Source organism: Chroicocephalus ridibundus, chromosome 4, assembly GCF_963924245.1.
Source record: "Chroicocephalus ridibundus chromosome 4, bChrRid1.1, whole genome shotgun sequence".
Taxonomy (NCBI): Eukaryota; Metazoa; Chordata; class Aves; order Charadriiformes; family Laridae; genus Chroicocephalus; species Chroicocephalus ridibundus.
Window position 1 is genome coordinate 38,758,320 of NC_086287.1, and position 17,811 is coordinate 38,776,130.

The following is a 17,811-nucleotide window of genomic DNA, read 5'->3' on the forward strand; positions in this document are numbered from 1 at the left end:
ATATCCTGGGTGACCAGCTCTCACATTTCCTTACAGAGAGCGCCCACTTTTTCCCTAGTCTTCTTTCTGTCACGAACATACCTATAGAAGCTTTTCCTGTTGCCCTTGATGTCCCTGGCAAAATTTAACTTTACCTGGGCTTTAGCTTTCCTAACCTGATTCCTGGCTGCTCAGACAATTTCTCTGTATTCCTCCCAGGCTACCTGTCCTTGCTTCATCCTCTCTAGGCTTCCTTTTTGAGTTTCTCCAGGAGCTCCTTGTTCATCCATGCAGGCCTCCTGGCACTTTTGCCTGACTTCCTTTTCATTGGGATGCATCACTCCTGAGCTTGGAGGAGGTGATCCTCAAATATTAACCAGCTCTCTTGGGATGCTCTTCCCTTCAGGGCTTTATCCCGTGGTACTCTACCAAGCAGATCCCTGAAGAGGCCAAAGTGTGCTCTCCTGAAGTTCAGGGTAGCAAGCTTACTGTCTGCCCTCCTCGCTGCCCTAAGGATCTTAAACTCGGGGTCGCTGCAGCCAAGGCTGCCCTTGAGCTTCATATTCCACACCAGCCCCTCCTTGTTGGTGAGAACAAGGTCCAGTGTGGCACCCCTCCTCGTTGGCTCCTCTACCACTTGGAGAAGGAAGTTATCATTGACACATTCCAGGGACCTCCTGGATTGCTTATGCCCTGCTGTGTTGTCCCTCCAACAGATACCACGGTGCTTGAAGTCCCCCATGAGGACCAAGGCTTGCGAACGTGAGGCTGCTCCTATCTGTCTATATATGAGGGCCTCATCTTGGTCCTCCTGGTTGGGGGACCTATAGCAGACCCCCACTGTAACATCACCTGTCCCTACCCTCCCTTTAATCTGGATCCATAAGCTCTCAGTGGCCTCCTCATCCACCCCCAGGAGAAGCTCCATGCACTCCAGATGGTCACTGACATAGAGGGCAACACCGTCTCCTCACCTCCCCTGCCTGTCCTTCCTGAAGAGCCTGTATCCTTCTATTCCAACACTCCAGTCATAGAAGTCATCCCACCACATCTCCCTGATGCCAATAAGATCACAGCCCTGCAGGCATGTGCACGTGTCTAACTCCTCCTGTATATATAAACATAATTATTTCATGCAATGTTAGCTTAAACAGCCACTAATATTTAGAAAGAAAATGTGGGGAGTTTGTGTTCCTGTCCAGACTATTGTGAAATCACAGGACTTCAACAAACTTCATGTGATCATCTAGACCTTCTTCCTTCTCAAGAAAGCTCACGTATTCCTATGTCACTCCTGAAAGATGTTTTTCTAATTTGTCAAAGAAGATCTTCAGTGACAGACGCTCCCAGTGTCTTTAGTGAGTTTACTCAAAATGTTTTGCTGTTCTCACATGAGAATTGTTTTTCCCATGTTTAACCTAAAACCTGTCTCACCATAACATATTTGCTATGTTACTTTTGGTCTACACAGTGAAGATGTGTCCAGGCTGCAACTCACTGGCTGCAGCTGGGGCCCTGTCAGGCAGCAAACTGCACAGGAGCCAGCAGTGCTCCCTTGGAGCCTGGCAGATCACACCAATAATACTGAACTCCAACACAAACACTGATAAACTGCAGCAAAGGGGCCCACCAAAATTGTTGGGGGCTGGAGCACCTGCCCTCTGAGGAGAGGCTGAGGGAACAGGCCGTGTTCAGCCTGCACAAGAGACGTCTTTGGGGGGAGACCTAACAGCAGCCTGCCAGTACCTACATGGACGTTAACAAGATGATGGAGCCAGACTGTCCAGCGTGCATGGGGGGAGGACAAGAAACAACAGGGATAAAGTGAAAGGAAACATTCAGACTGGATACAAGGAAAAGCCTTTTAATCATGAGTCCAGGCAGAGGAGCAGACTGTGCCATTGCCAGCCTCTGAGATTCCTACTGGATAAAGTCCTGAGCAACTGCATCTGACCACAGCTGACCTTGCTTTGTTCAAGAGGCTGGACTAGAGACCTCCTGAGGACTCCGCCAACCTGAATTATCCTGTGATCCTATATCATCCATACAGCTTCTGTTGTCAAACATGGAAAGGCTAAATCCCCCATTTAATCTTGTTTTGCTTTACAACATAAGAATGGTTGTGCTTATTCAGACTGATGGTCCATCACACAGTATCTCACCTCCAAGAGCAGACACAAGTAGTTGCCTAGGGCAAAGTAAAATAACAGAAGACAGATACTCTCTCCTTCCCAATACTTCAACTAAGTGGACTTTTGAAGTATCAAAAACATATGTATATGGTTTACAAACTGGTCAGAAATCTCCTTTTACTAGGCCAAATTCAGAGTTTCCATAGTTGTTTTCCTTTGTTTTTAAAATGCGTCCATTTCCTTTTTCTATCTTTTTCCAGTCTTCACTCTCTCAAATTATTTTCCAGGGTTTTCCACCAAAATCACAGTTATGGATCAGTCGTGCAAGGATGGGAAGATCAACATAATTATGGGAAAACCCCTACTATCATTTAATTTTTCATCATCCTAAACAGAATTACAGTAAGTGTCTACCTGGGCAATAAATTAATACACCCCATTTTTAAAGACACAACCCCAAGAAAACAATATTTTACAATTTAACACACACATTCTACAATAGCCCACTTTTCTGTGTTAAATGCCAAAGTTTCTAAGAGATTTATTATTTAATCATAAATGTTGAGAAAACTCAGCACCAAACTTAAAAAAAAAACACAAATACATATTATATCTAGTTACAGTTTGTTAGAACAGTGTGTTCCAATATGGGCTTCAGTAAACCAAAATTATACAACTTCATTTGAAGCATTTATAACTTTTAGTGCACTGAAGTTGCCAAGAAACCTTGAGAAGCAGATGGGCATTACTGCTGTTAAAATGCAACCAGTTACACCAGAAAAGAATTGGGTCTGTCATACTTACAGAAGAAATGTTTAATAGTACAGTTTCCTATTATTTAATTTCTTATTTCTATTAACAAAGCGCATAAGTGAACTTCCTTTTTAAAAAAAATCTGATTTTTTTTAGAAGTGGCATCACTATTTCTATTGTATTTAAGAACATCAACATAAAGAAATTATTTTTTTTAAAAATAATTACTATTTGGGCAAGTCACATTCACAGAATTCCCAAGAGCAAGCCACCTGAACCTCTGTCTCTATCTAAAGGTTTTCTTATTGAGTGACATAGAACAAAGCTTGATTAAAATCTTAGCTTGTTTAAAAAAAGGCCCAACAGCTTCAAGACAAGAACTAAATGCTAGCATTTACTTTCAGCTTTCAAGATGCTTCTACTTTATATTCTATTAAAAACGTATCATCATTCATCATTATTCACTAAAGAAGCAGCCCTCACATTCACAACAGTCATAGTTCTTATACAAGTATAAATTATAAGACTTAAGAGACGTTCCTATTTCAAATCAAAAATTATTATTTCAAAGTCACTATCGGCTATATAAAATTAAGGCATACCCGAGACAAGCCTTCTATGTTTGATCACTCCAATGTCATTTTTCTGAACATCATTCTCACTAAAGAAGGTGCTTGCTTACTCCAAAAACATACAATAAAGGACTTCCAAATGGCCATGATACTTTGTTTCCACTCTTTAATTGAGGTTTAATTTAACATTTTTTAATGGATAACCTATGTATTACCTGGAAGTGCCACAATAACTGTTGAAGTTGTCCTGTCAGCATGGTCTGCATAGAAGCTTACAGTGATTTGGAACACATATAGGAAGTCAAATGTCTAAATCAACACGCTCAACATATTTTTTTAATGACTCTCATTCCAATTATACAACTATATTCTATTACACCAACAGAGTATTCATCATCTCTTTTCCCTTCAGAAGTAGATCTTCTGATCAAAAGAAACCCTGCATTATAACAGAATGTACATTTTGTACTCAGCCATCCTCATTTGGACTAGCTTCAAAGCTGAGATTGTTCACCAAGGTGTTTCTACAGATAGCAGCATCTCTTAGGCTGCTGAAGGTAAATGTCATCTTTAATTAGTTAAACAAACAGCACTTCTTTTCTCCTAGGCAGAAAATGCTGTCAGCCATAGTATATTCAAGATATTTTTAAATACATTTAAGGTATTTTTTGCAGGTTTTGTTACTGAGATAACAGGAAGGTGGATAATGGAATGTCTCAACTAATACATAAAATAGTCTCAAAATATTCTTAGCATCTCACTGATTGAAAAAGTGTATGAAATTGCTCTTGTTCCTCTGATCTGTTCCTAAAGGTAGCATGGAGGTGTTTCATAGGTCTTGTTTGCTTCTCGAAGGTGGTTCATTTACATTTCCTGGACCAGCCAAATAAAAGCTGAAGCACACAGATAACAGTCAACTTCTATATTCTAAGACTTAATTTCTTATTTTTATGTCTCTCTGTTAAACTATGCTTCATGATACTGCAATACCCTTCCCAGCATCCCAACCCCAGAGGGGAAAAAAAAAAAAAACAAGCCTCTTGGCTAGTTACCCCCAAAAAATTAATTCCAATTGTAAAAAACAGGTGACTGGGAAGACACACCATCCTGAAAAGGCAGGTCAAAGAAACCTCCTAGACAGACAAAGGACGGAACAACAACAAAACTGCCACCTGTGAACACAGCCAATTCCATCTGAGGGCAGAGCTTCATGGAACCCTTCTCCATTCAAATACCCAGCAGGAAGCAAAGCCTGACAATTCAGAATGTACTCAAAGGCTCAGGATGAACAGAATCACAGCTTAACTTCCTGTTTCTTCTCATCACACAATTGGTCACGTCTCCATCAGAGACATTTTAACTGAATGGATGTATTACTTTGCAAGTGTTGAATTTTAATGTTCGGCTCTATTTTAAAGTGGCAATCAACTTTCCCAAAAAGCAGTTCTCTGCAGCACACTAGAATCAAACGTAGAAGGCGCATGCGTTAGGAAAACAATGGGAACGGGCAATCCTGTTCAGCGATATCGCAGGCATACATCAGCTCACGTAAGACACACATCCCTGGCCTACAGGTACGGCAACTGCAAGATGTGGCCTTAGGCTTTCTCTGTGCTTCTGCAGAGCACTATTGCCTCTCACCCAGCTCTTGATGCCCATGCCTCTCTAGCCAGCAAATCTTTCAGTTTCTACCCAATCAGGCTTCACATGTGGGCTGACAGAAGGGTACTGAGATAGCAGTCTTTTGCTGCCAGTAAGCAGGATGCTTGCAGTGTGGCAGGAGATCGTGTGATGAATAACAGAATTCTTGTGCTCCCCTCTGAGATTTGATACTTGTGTAATAGAAAGAAAATACAAAGATTCCTTAAAATTAAGGCTGAGATAAGGCATAAAGCATGATATTCATAATCCAACTGACAAATGCATTCATATATTGAGTCATTCAAAAAAGCACATAATGAAAAAACAAAGTCTAATATTTTCATAATTCCCCAGTTGAACAGAAATGGAAGAGAATTACACTCAAGTACCATTTAAATAACTAGATAATTATTAAAAGTTATTGGGTTTTCCAACTGTACATTCCCAGTCCAGATGCAAAAGGAGCACTGGCCACTAATCAACAGCTAAAGGTATAAGGAACACTTTTTGACCTGTAGTTTCAGTTACAAAACCAGAGTTGCATGCCCAAACAGATATCTGAAGATGCTATTTGCCCTACGCCAGCACTACTCACCAATAAACTAATTCTCTCCCAGGACACCTTAACTGACAAATTTTTAAAAATGCAGTTTGTCCTCCTTTTGCCTACTCAAATGTTGAAGTGGTCCATCACATCTGTTATAATCTATTTTTCCCTCCTTCCCTTATGTATTAGGTTTGTGTGGCAAGGTTTTGGTAGCAGGGGGGCTACCAGAGTGGCTTCTTTGAGAAGCTGCTAGAAGCTTCCCCTACGTCTGATAGAGCCAGTGCCAGCTGGCTCCAAGACAGACCCACCACTGGCCAAGGTCAAGCCCATCAGCAATGGTGGTAGCACATCTGGGATAACATATTTAAGATTGGTAGGGGGGAGGTGGGGGTGGGGAACCAGTGCTGGAGCAGAGATTCACCTGCAGCCCATGAAGACCATGGTGAGGCAAGCTGTCCCCTTGCAGGCCATATGGAGGTTAATGGTGGAGCAGATATCCACTTGCAGCCTGTGGAGGACCCCATTCCCCGTCCCCCTGAGCCACTCAGGAGAAGAAGGTAGAGAAAATCGGGAGTGAAGTTGAGCCCAGGAAGAAGGGAGGGATGGGGGACGGAGGGAATGTGTTTTAAGATTTAGTTTTTATTTCTCATTACTCTACTCTGACTGGATTGGTAATAAATTAAATTAATTTTCCCCAAGTTGAGTCTGGTTTGCCCATGACGGTAGTTGGTGAGTGATTTCTCCCTGACTTTATCTCAATCCATGAGCTTTTCATTATATTTTCTCTCCCCTCTCCAGCTGAGGAGGGGGAGCGATAGAATGGCTTTGGTGGGCATGTGGCGTTCAGCCAGTGTTAACCCACCACACCTTAGTTCCTGCAAATATAGCATCCTTAAAATCATAAAGTTACATCTCATACCAAAATACAATCTTTCTCAAAGTTCTAAAATAATTTTAAAACAGTTCATGAACGGAGAGTTACGACGTAGAATCTGTCACAAACGGTTATAAAGGTGTTCTACTGTGGTTTTTTTTCAGTTCCCATCTCTGCAGCAATAAATCCCCAGGAGAAAACAAACAAACAAAACCCTGTCATTTGTTTCAGTGTCCAGTCCAGCCCAAACCACGACACATAGATTACCTTAGAAGAGGCATCTCTTCTGTGTGGTTTTTTTCCCCCTCCTCCTGAGAAAGAATCCTGGTCCTTCCTCCACAAGTGGGCAAAGATGATAAAGCTCAAGTCCTAGGATTCACTAATCAAATAATGAAGTGTTGACTAAAATGCAAAAGAACCAAGCTATCAACAAAGAACACCCCTTCATCCACGTACAACTGCAAGACAATGCATGTCATGATGCAAGGACATGTGAGTTTCTCGTCTTTTCAGATTTTTTGGCCTTTCAATATGCACTCTCAGTGGTGCCTTATTCATTGATATCCCCTTCCAAATAAGAGCAGTACTGGATTTCTTCCTCCTTTAGACTTTCTTTATCTATTGTTAGAACTGTTTTTTAACTAGACTGTGAAAGCAAATTCATTACTTCATTCATTCTTTGTATTTCTTGCAAAGGCTCCGGTAGATGGTTTTAAACGAGCAAAATTATAGGATTAAAATGTATAAACCAGAAAAGGTTACTTAGTAGACTGGACAGTAACATACGCAATTAGCAAGAGTAAACTAAAATTCCAATTTTTTAAATATTAATTTATGAATTCATTGCATAATGAGATAGATTTTAAACTGCAGTAGTCCTTAATTGTTTCTGTCCTAGTTATCAAGCAGCCCAAATTATATTTTTTTGTGTACTGATTTCACTTCAAAATTGCCCAGCTTATAAAATGAGTCTTTAGAAAATCCTGCATTCAGTCTGAAAGCAGAAAGAAAGGATTTATTTTTCCACGCAATACATATACAAAAGCAGACATACAGCAGGAAGATTATAGAGGTACTTGAACAAGACCCATTTTTCTACCGTTCCTGGAAGACTTCAAGAAATCATTCCTCACTCACTGATCAACTGGCAAATTTTGATTGTGTCATTTGCAGGACAGCCCTGCTCATTTGTCACATCCTGAGACAGATGATGAGGACCACACAACACCACTATAAAACTACCTGAATTACGGGCATGTGTTTTTCAGATGTGTGACTATCTGCTGGGTGAGACCTACACACATGGGTCACAGAGAACATTCTTTATACTAGGAAACTAATAATCATTCAGATAGGGCTGAAAAATAACAAAATTTGAAACTAAGCTCACGTGAAGGCTGAACAATATCATTTCAATGAAATGGATGTTTATCTATTTGAGAAAACAAAGACATTAAATTTTACAGTAGTGAATGCCCAAAAAGTTGTTTTAATCTCAATAATTTTGCCACCATGTAGTATTTTTGAAGGGAATTGTTTTCAAAATTATGGATAATTGTTTTTACAATTTGCAAAACATGGGCTTCAAAAAAATCCCTGATTTCGGTAATTCTGTTTAATTCTTCCCTTCGAAAATATATGATACTTCCACTACCCAATCTCTAATACATTAGAGATCAACACAGCACATATCTTTGAAAAAACAATGCAATGTTAAGAGCTTTTGGAGCAACTTAGCACAATAACCCAGACTTTATTAGTTCTGTTATTTCTATACCACTGTTCCAAAATGCAACTGACATCAGACCTCATCTTTTACCCCAATTTTAATTGACAGAAGAGAGAGATCTTTGGTACAGAGCAAACTTTTTAACTAATGCAAGTTTAATAGCTCCACAGAGTTGCATTACAAATTTAAAAAGACTATAGTTCATCCACAGCCTGCAACATTATACTATTCCTTTCAATATTCCCTCTCATCTGAAGTGTACTATGAAGTACCAAGCTAATATTAAGTTAGGATTCTCTTCAGATATTTACTCAAAAGGAGGAAGTTGCAGGGATGAGACACTATCACTTCTGATAGCTATGAAATCTGCAAGGGATGCAAATGTTTCCATGAATTCCTACCTTATCAGAGAGAGGCCAAAATCTTTCAAAATTAAAATCAAAACAGAACACAGAAGCTAGAAAACAACTAAGGTGAATAAATCACTCATGCTAAGGTTTAAAATTAATCCTCCAGGTGAAAGAACTCTCTGAAATTCAAAACTCCATAAATTCAGGGGGAGAGGTGGAAAGGGAACAAAAGTAGAAACTAACAGAAGATGATAGGGGAAAAAACGCAGACATCTGTAAAACCTAGAAAAAGAGACGCAATCTTGAACTACCACCATGTTGTAGCTTTTTAAAAGTAATTTCTTTATTCAGAAGTTTTAAGTGGTTTTTCTTCTAACATTTATAGGGTTTTTGTGTGTAAAATCTAATAGTCAGTTCGAAACAAGAGACTCCAAAATCGAATTTGTGAATCTGATTACAAAACCATAACAGAAAATGGCTAAAAATTAATCACATTCTGGGAGGTGAGGGGAAAATATATTAAAAAGTGAAGCAATAAAAGGACGATAAAGTGTTTGGACACAGGAAGTGCAGATGGAATATTTCACCTGTCTAGAATAAAACAAAGTCTGTGTCAAAGACATCAATGATCTTTTTAAATAAACTCTTTGTATTTTTCAGTAGAGAAGTACCCATAATCTTTCTTCAGTGTAGGATATACTTAAACAAATACTTTCTAAATAAGATGATTAAACTAAATTTAATATGTTCAAAGTTTAAACTAGATTTTCCTTTAAAAATAAAATCGAAGAAATAGGCCTTTGAAATTAATAGCTACACTTACTACGGACAATTAAAATCAAATCAAATGAGTCTTTCTTTTAAAGTTACATGTTGTTGCTGAAGTTTTTCAAACATCAATCAACTGAAGCGATACAAACAAAAGTCTAAATAACTGCAATTAGATGTTATTACAGTGAAGAAGTTACATAGATGAACTAAAAAAGAACCTACTTGCTTCACATTTGAGTAATTTTTATGCAAATTAAGACTTTAATTCAAAGTAAAATAATAACAATAAGGGATTAAAAAGCAGAAGAAAATCTGTTCCCTTCTAATTTATGAGTAACAATACTACAGAGCAGTTTCTAAAATTGTATAATGCATTGTCATACCATTGTCTCCTACAGCAAAAAGGCATCATTTTGTTGTAGGGTCAATTGTCTTGTGGTACATTTGGCAAGAAGATAGGTTAAAAAAAAAAAGCAAACAAAACCACCATGAATCCTCACAAGTATAAAATTCATAATTACTCAGGGCAGCAAGTTTGCATTATGCCTTGTAAATTTGCCTGAAACTGATGTGTTTTAAAAAAACAAATTCCATTTGGGTGGAAGAAAGTCCTTGAACAATCCCTTTATCAAGCTCCTAGTGGAATTCCTTGTTACAGAGCATGAAGTAGATCTTTGGCAAATTATGTTAACTGCTTAGATGGGATTTCCAGGTTAAACGATCTCCAGATTTCAGAAAGCTGCATTAAAGTTAAGCACAATTCCTTGCTAAAATTCTACAACGGGAACTGCACCTACAATGAATAACTGACTTTTTCCAATACTAGCTTTTGTTCATAGACTCCCCCTTTACTTCTTGCATTCCAAAAATCATCCATCTAATATAGCTGTCTTTATTTAAAATAAAATTAATTATAAAATCATTGAAGATGTCAAATGCTTATTTCTTAATAAGATATGAAATTCTGTTATTAAAAAGGTTATATTTTTCTTCCCAGAAAAAAGCACCATGTTCACACTAACCTTTTAACTAACAGGAACAGATGGGTCTAACTGGATACAGGCGTGACGGAGCATTGTGGCAGAGCAAAAGAACATGTTGATTCTCATACCTCTGGCAGATGGGAACCAGTCAAAGTAAGTTTTAGACTAAAAATATTTTGCTACTTCTCGGTAAAAAAGAAAAAAAACACTTGAAACAATATGCTATTTTATACATGCCATTAGAGATAGACAACAGCAGCTTTCAAAAAGTTCGTACCATACATTAAAACCAATTACATAGGCTTACTGTATGTCATTTTTAAGCCTGTAGATAAATTACAAATTCCTGAAAACAGTAGCTTATAATGGAAGTGCTGACACAACCTTAACTACAGCAGCAAATGCGCTGCTATTATGATGTTGTTATGGCAACTAGAATGATCAAGTTGGGAAAGAGGAAGAGTGCGCATAATCAAAACTTAAAAATCTTTGACACCACCCCCAACAAACTCTTCAAAATTTGTGGTCAGAGTGTTATTACTCCTTACCTTTACAACAAAAATTTAACTGCAAATCTTCCCTTTAACACAAGGCGAGGGGGAAGAAGTTACACATTAGCGTAAAATCTAAGACAAATAAAATCCAAGGTTATAATCCATCTAGTGCATGCCCATATCAATAGTCTACAAAAATAGAGTCAGTTGAAAGATACCCGGACAGCATCTGCTGAGCACATATTCATCAGATACCACAAGTTAACCAACCACAATTATGCAAAACTGTTCAATCTTTGATCCAGTTTCATAATTTGTTACCAATCTGAATAGTAACAGTACCCTGCTGTAATTTGAATAAATCAGACAGCACATTCACAAATGCTGATCCGTTAATTAAAATGTGATTAAAAATATAATTGAAGCTCATATATTTGTGAAACGGTCATTACTTATCCTTCCTAATACTGTCAGACAAAAGTAGAAATCTTTGTGTGTTTCCAGTATTAAAATAATGGGAAAAAAAACATAGGAAGGCTACACAAAGAATAATTTATAAAACATATTAACTAAAACCTGTGCCAGCATGCTAGTTACCTTTCTCAAAAAGCATTTTAATTGCAAGTATTATTCTATCAAAATGTCACTGAATAATATGTCCAACAAAATGTTAGTAGCAACCAAGAGCCCTAGAAATAATGTTAAGTCACCACTATTATACATTTCTATTAAAGCATTCTGGCCAAATGCATCTACTAGCAACACTTCCACTTAAAAAGTGAAAATGAATTATATGTCTTTCTTCACAAAGGATTTAATATTAAAACCATTTTGTCTCAAGTCTACAGTTGACTGCCATAACTAAAATCTAGGAAACACAAAAGCCCTCAGCTGTCTGACATGAGTTCTGCTAAGTCCTTCTACTCGCTCATTTCCAAGGTAACAAAAACTCCTTTTCTTCTAAGCTATCTCAATCCATTTTTCTTTTGAGTTTGTTGTTCTAAACGAGTTTTCAGACTACAGGGAAGACCCATTTTATTAGGAACAGTCTCATTTTAAGAAACGCAAAAGAATCTACTTTCACTGAGAGCTAGCAGATATTCCACTGAAATTCAAAATAATTTTAAGATTCAGTGTACCATGTTTTTAAGTTTAAGTAAAAAATTACTCAGTGTTAAATATGTGATTGATGGCAAAATTTCAAAACTTTGAAGACTGTTTTCATTTATACAGACATTTATAGATTTTTTTTTTTTTAAGAAACATATAATGTATTCTATATTGGTCACTGAAAATTACAGTTTTGCAGATGAATTTAATTTAGCTGGAAGATAATCACATATTCCACTGACAAAACAATTATTTAATCTGCAATAACAAATAATTATTTATATGAGGTCACAACAAAACCCTCCCTCTCCACCGCCCCCCCCCCAAAAAAAAAAAAAAAGAAGGCGGCTGAAGAGTAAGTGGGAAAATAATTTTGTTCACAAAAGCAAGAACTACTTGCAGACAACAAAAGAAGTGGCAATAATGATGACATTTTCTTCAGAACATTAGCTCTTCAGCAATTTAAAAATTCTGATAAATGCACCGCTTTTCTCTGAAAAGCAACCACTACAGTTATCAACTCACTTGAAACAGGTAATCATACACATCTATAAAAGCCGAATGACAACATTCAGAAAAAAGGTAAAAATGGGATTTCCATGTGCATAGCTGTTCTTAAATAAAGGATAAATACTTCATAAAATCCTCAAAAAGGAAAATGCTTAGAAGTGTTCTCTGACACTGCCTTCTTCCAATTTTTTTCAAATTTATTTGAAGCACTAACATTAGTGGTTACTACACAAATTTATAATTTGTAGAAACATTTCACCGAGATATGGCTTTACTGATCATTCAGTTTTATTAGAAAAATGTCTTTCCCGATACATTTGACAAATTACTTTCACACAACAGGGGTAACACTTGGCCTTTTTGACTTGAAGAATTCATAATTATTAATCATGAACGGACTAACACAGACAGTGTTTAATTCTATTTGCAAAGCTATCAGCCTTGATACTGTAAATATCAAATCTCACTGAGATTGCAATGAAATTTCAGTGAGCTTTCACCTGGCATACTCATGCATTTAAAATGTAAAACGTTTTTAAATAAACCTGACTTCTGTGCTCACTTCTTTTTTAAAAAAAAACTTTTATAAAGCAATCTTCTTAAAACAGGCAAGTGCATTATTCAACCTAGATCTGATTTTCAGGTACAGCGTTTCAATGCATTGTTAACCAAAGCTACGTAGTTATTTTGAGGTTTTTGGCTATAACATGCACACGCATAACACCACTCAAAAAAACAGAGAGAACTGAAACAGAATTCTGCCCAAGATGTACAGGACTTTTTCCTCACTACAAATTAACCTTCCTCTTATCAGAAAGTAATGCAGAAAACAACATGCCTGTGAACCAAGTGAAACAAAGTAGAGGGATGCAGCCAGTCCCCTGTGATTCCTTACTCTGGTTTCGAGGTATGAGAACTTCACGTCAACTGACGTTATTTATGGACGTGGAATCCCTCATCACGCCATTCTATGAGTGCAAAATAACCAAACTCTGCAAGAATTAATCACAGACTACAGCGCTGTCACATAGTAGACATCCAGTCACAAGACAGACTATAGGCCCTAGGGCTTTTACAGTTGTGCATACTTGAAGCTTTTGCTACTTCAGACATACCAGCGACATTCTCCACTGGAGATTTTCTTTATGCCCTTTAGTTATGCAGCTTATATATATAGCTTATTCCTATTGTAGCTTGACCAAACAGAAAAGATTTTCAGAACATCATGCTAAAAACACAATTCCTCTTCTTTGAGCTATATTCAAGGTTGAAAATTTTAACCAACTTTGTCTTTAGAGTTTGAATTCTTAACACCAATCATCTCCTTAGTTTAGACTTAGGTTGCACTCCAAGATGTCAGGATCGCTGTTATCCCCTATATTTTAACATGCTGCTTTACCCAAGTTTACTCTAATCTCCAGGTTTGAGACAGCTGAATACTTTTGATACTAACATACAAACAGCTCAGCTTACCCATTTCTGAAGGGGGGAAAAATGTGGTTTTTATACACATATATATATATGTGTGTGTGTGCGCGCTCACGCACATGTGTATATAAAAAAAGGTTCAATTATTTTGTGCTTCAGGACTTCTTTTGGGGATAATCACAGAGTAGAGTTGTAATCACAGAGTGCCCTGTTTTGTGATTTGCAAGGGGGAAGCAGACTGGGACTAGTGTTTGTTCTTTGTCTCCTGAAAGATTATCTGAGACTACAAACTCTATAAAGTTATCTTATTGCTACATATACAAAGATTGTGCCTTGTCAGACTCCAACTACTTGGGAGGGTTTCATAAGAATTGGCACTTTTATGAAATATCCTAATAAATTGAGGACACTTTAAGTTCAGGTTAGGCTACCGACTCCAGATGTGCACTGGATGCTTGAGGACAGAAATCATGAGAGAGAAAGTGTTAATATTATTTCAGACAGTATATCTCATTCCAGTACTTTCAGCATGGACTTTACATCATGTACCCATTGTATCCTTGGCAACTCAACTCCTTATCTAAAGAGACAAGACTGACAACCTAGATTTAAAGTTACAGCCATCATATGCCACTAGGCTTGGATTTGGTCTGGAGCTAGATAGGATACAAGATGGAGGCCAAAGGTATTCCAAACATTATTTGATGTGATATAAGGGCATAACTGTGCTCATCATTATTGACCGCATAAACCAAAAAAGCTTTATCCAGATGCTCTCCATCGTTTCATAACAAGGAAGAGGAGGATAACTTTACTGTTTCAATGAAATGAGACTAAGGCAAATTATGAGAGATGTTCTTCATACTTAGAGTAAACAAGTACAAACCTGTAGAAGCAGCCCCTTCTCCCACCATCTTTTTGGTGTGGTTCATGTTTCAGCCCAGTTCTAAAGTAAATACTCTATTTTCTTTCCCTCATCATTTTATCTCTTCTTCACCTTCAATGCATAGAAGGCAAAAAAAAAGAAATAAATTGATTGTAAACATTTTCTTGTCAATAAATTAAAAAGAAAAGTTACAGTAAATAAGGTTCGGGGGGTGGAGGGGGAAGAAACTATATTCTAAGGAAAAGTTACAAATGTTGCCTTAGTTTCCCCACAACCAGCAAGCGTTGCCCCTAACAACATCAGTACAGTGAATGAAGATTTTACCCATCATATTTCAGGACAGATTTACGAAGAATCCCTTCATAATGCTACATTAAAATGAGTTTTTCAATATATACGTATTTCCTACACATTAACCTCAAGAGAGGTTAATTAACATTAAATCAGACAATTTAAATTTCTAAATTAATTAGAAATGGATTTGTGAGTCAGAAAGCCTTTGTTTGACACAAGTTAACGAGTATAACGTTACTGTTACGAGTCTGAACATAATCTTCATACATAGAGTCTTTTGAAAAACATTTTTTTAAAACATTAAGGTTTCTTGGGGGATGGGCAGGGAGAGAGACAAAACCCCATGAATGTGTAGGCTTAATCTGCACATTAAGTTATAAATTAAAAACCACAAGACTACAGCCAGGTTCCCCAAATGAAAGGCTACATGAAGCAAAACACACCACGATTTTTAGAACAGATCTTTTGGAACATCTTTTTGATAAAAAGCTAGCTATGAATAGACCTTAACCTGAATGGCGTTTTTAACCCTATATGTGACATCTACGATGTCAAAACAACTCTGGTCCGTTTTACCTGATTATATCCGAAAACAGCAATTTTTTCCTGGATTCGTTTCTTGATGACAAGCTGTTCAAACACAGAGCACCTATCAAACCTAGTATTATCATCTGCTGCTTTTTTCTTCTAGTAGACACTGCTGTCCATCAGAAGAAATAATTAATGGGTCTATTATGTACGAAAGCGTCATCCTGTCAGTTCAGTGACTGGTTTGAATAGCTCATATCTGCTACTCATTGATGCCATGCGTGCTCACTGTCCTGAGAGATGACAAAACACTACACCCTTTGGGATTTTTTTTTTCCTCTCTGTTCTAAAGCAGCATTCCACATCTGTGTCTGACAGAAGCACAAGGAGCTGAGAGAGGCAGACTTCACCATCTTTCACAGATTAATGTTGTATGGGTTGAAAGTTACCTGATGTCTACTGATCCTGCATATTTCCTACAAAAATCTAAAACGTGGAGGCTACCAAAATGTGTAGGGAAATAACTTCTCAGTGTTGGAATAGCTACAGAAAACAGATGGAATTTACCGGATGCTAAATCTTTAAATGAGTTTTTAAATGGGTGCTGAATACTTGAGTTAACTGGGGTCAGTGCATTTGCCTTTCCCTACCCGCCCCCCCCCCTCCCCCCCCCCCCGCCTTTTTTAGGGGGGCAGAGAAGATGCAAAGTTTACAGGTTCTTTTCTGTTACCTGATTAGGGCAGAACAAACAAAAATGCTGAATGTGGAAGAAATCAGATATTGGAGATACCTGGAAATAAACTGGAAACAACCAATACCACAAGACGAAGCACCAGTGAACAACAAGACGCTGTGGAAAAAGAAATCACAAGACGAGAGTGCACAATGCATTTCAAATAGAAAAAAGCTTCCTCTCTGCTGAGTGAGTCTCACTATATTCTGACAGAGCACAGATAAAGCTTCAATCAAGTATCTCCCACGTAAGTTTTTATTTCATGTTTTTCATGTAATTGTTTATTACATCAATATATACTTTAATGTATGGACAGTAACTCAGTGAATTTAAATTTCTTTTTACTGATACTTAAGTTTAAATCCTTCTATGACAAATATTGATGTTCTTAGATTTCCTATACTGCTCAAATAACAGCTCTCTTGATATTAAGGTTGTTCAAAGGAAAACTATTAAGTGCTTTCTCTGTTGACTTATACTGGAGTGAAATATTTCCTAAGATTTAAATGTTTCAAAATATTTTAATACATATTTCCATGCATGGCTATTTAAGAAAAAAGAAATCAATAAAAAGCAACGCTTCTGTTAATATTAGCAAAACACATTTGCTGTACTTTATTATCTATTTAATCTGGCAAAGCAAACAACATTTTGCACCACAGCAGTAAATGTAAAAGGATGACTTTTATTATAGGATAATGAATCTTTGTTTATATAAAAGGATATTAAATAAAGCTAGAACTGTTGATTAGTTATTTATGAAAGGTAAATTACAGCACTGTAAGGAAAAAGCACCATGTTCATACACCCCAAGGTACTGTGTACAGAGTTTCAACAAGAAGACTGGACATCAGTGCCCCAGTAAAACTATAAAAAAAAAAGTGCAGGTCACCTCAGTTATTTCACTCATTTGGAGCATCTACTACATAAGCCACATAGACATGAATTCTACATGGAAATAACATGCAGAATATCTCAGAATGAGATTTAACATCTTATATGGCTTGAAAAATAAACACAGTATCTGTTAGTCAAAAAACTACACTTCTGAGTCATGGAGAAAGGTACCTGTGCTCACATACACAAAAAAACCCCACACCCCTTGAAACTGAAAAAGCACAAATAGTACAAAATATCTTTCCTCTGCTTTTCTCTATATCAATTCCCTCATTTCTATTTAGCATGCCTTTCTTATTTAATGTATCCATCAATCCTTTTTGGTTTTTTTTCTTACTTTCTTACTGACTTACTAAAATAACCTCTCTCATGCCTGATGCTTGCTTAAGGTGGACTAATTTGACTTTTACAAACACTTCTTTTGAACCCTTCACTTATAGACAAAAGGCTTATATAGAATTCTACCAAGTGCTAGAAGACTAAACCTACTTCCCAAAGACTGATAGAATAGCATGAGACTGAAAACCAGAAGTTAATACTATGCTGAGCCTTGTCTCATATCAAGAGTCAACAACATGCCTCCAAATGGAATTCCTACCA

The 17,811-nt window shown here is 37.2% G+C and overlaps 2 protein-coding genes across 2 annotated transcripts in view; one reads left to right on the forward strand and one right to left on the reverse strand.

Annotated features, from left to right (window-relative positions):
- The window catches only part of AVEN (apoptosis and caspase activation inhibitor), a 100,909-nt gene that overhangs the window by 42,544 nt on the left and 40,554 nt on the right, over positions 1-17,811 (reverse strand). The window lies entirely within an intron of this gene.
- The window catches only part of CHRM5 (cholinergic receptor muscarinic 5), a 52,726-nt gene continuing 51,340 nt past the window's right edge, over positions 16,426-17,811 (forward strand). The window contains exon 1 of the mRNA XM_063334427.1: positions 16,426-16,561. The gene's annotated coding sequence lies outside the window, so the exon portion shown is untranslated. The remainder of the gene's footprint in view (positions 16,562-17,811) is intronic.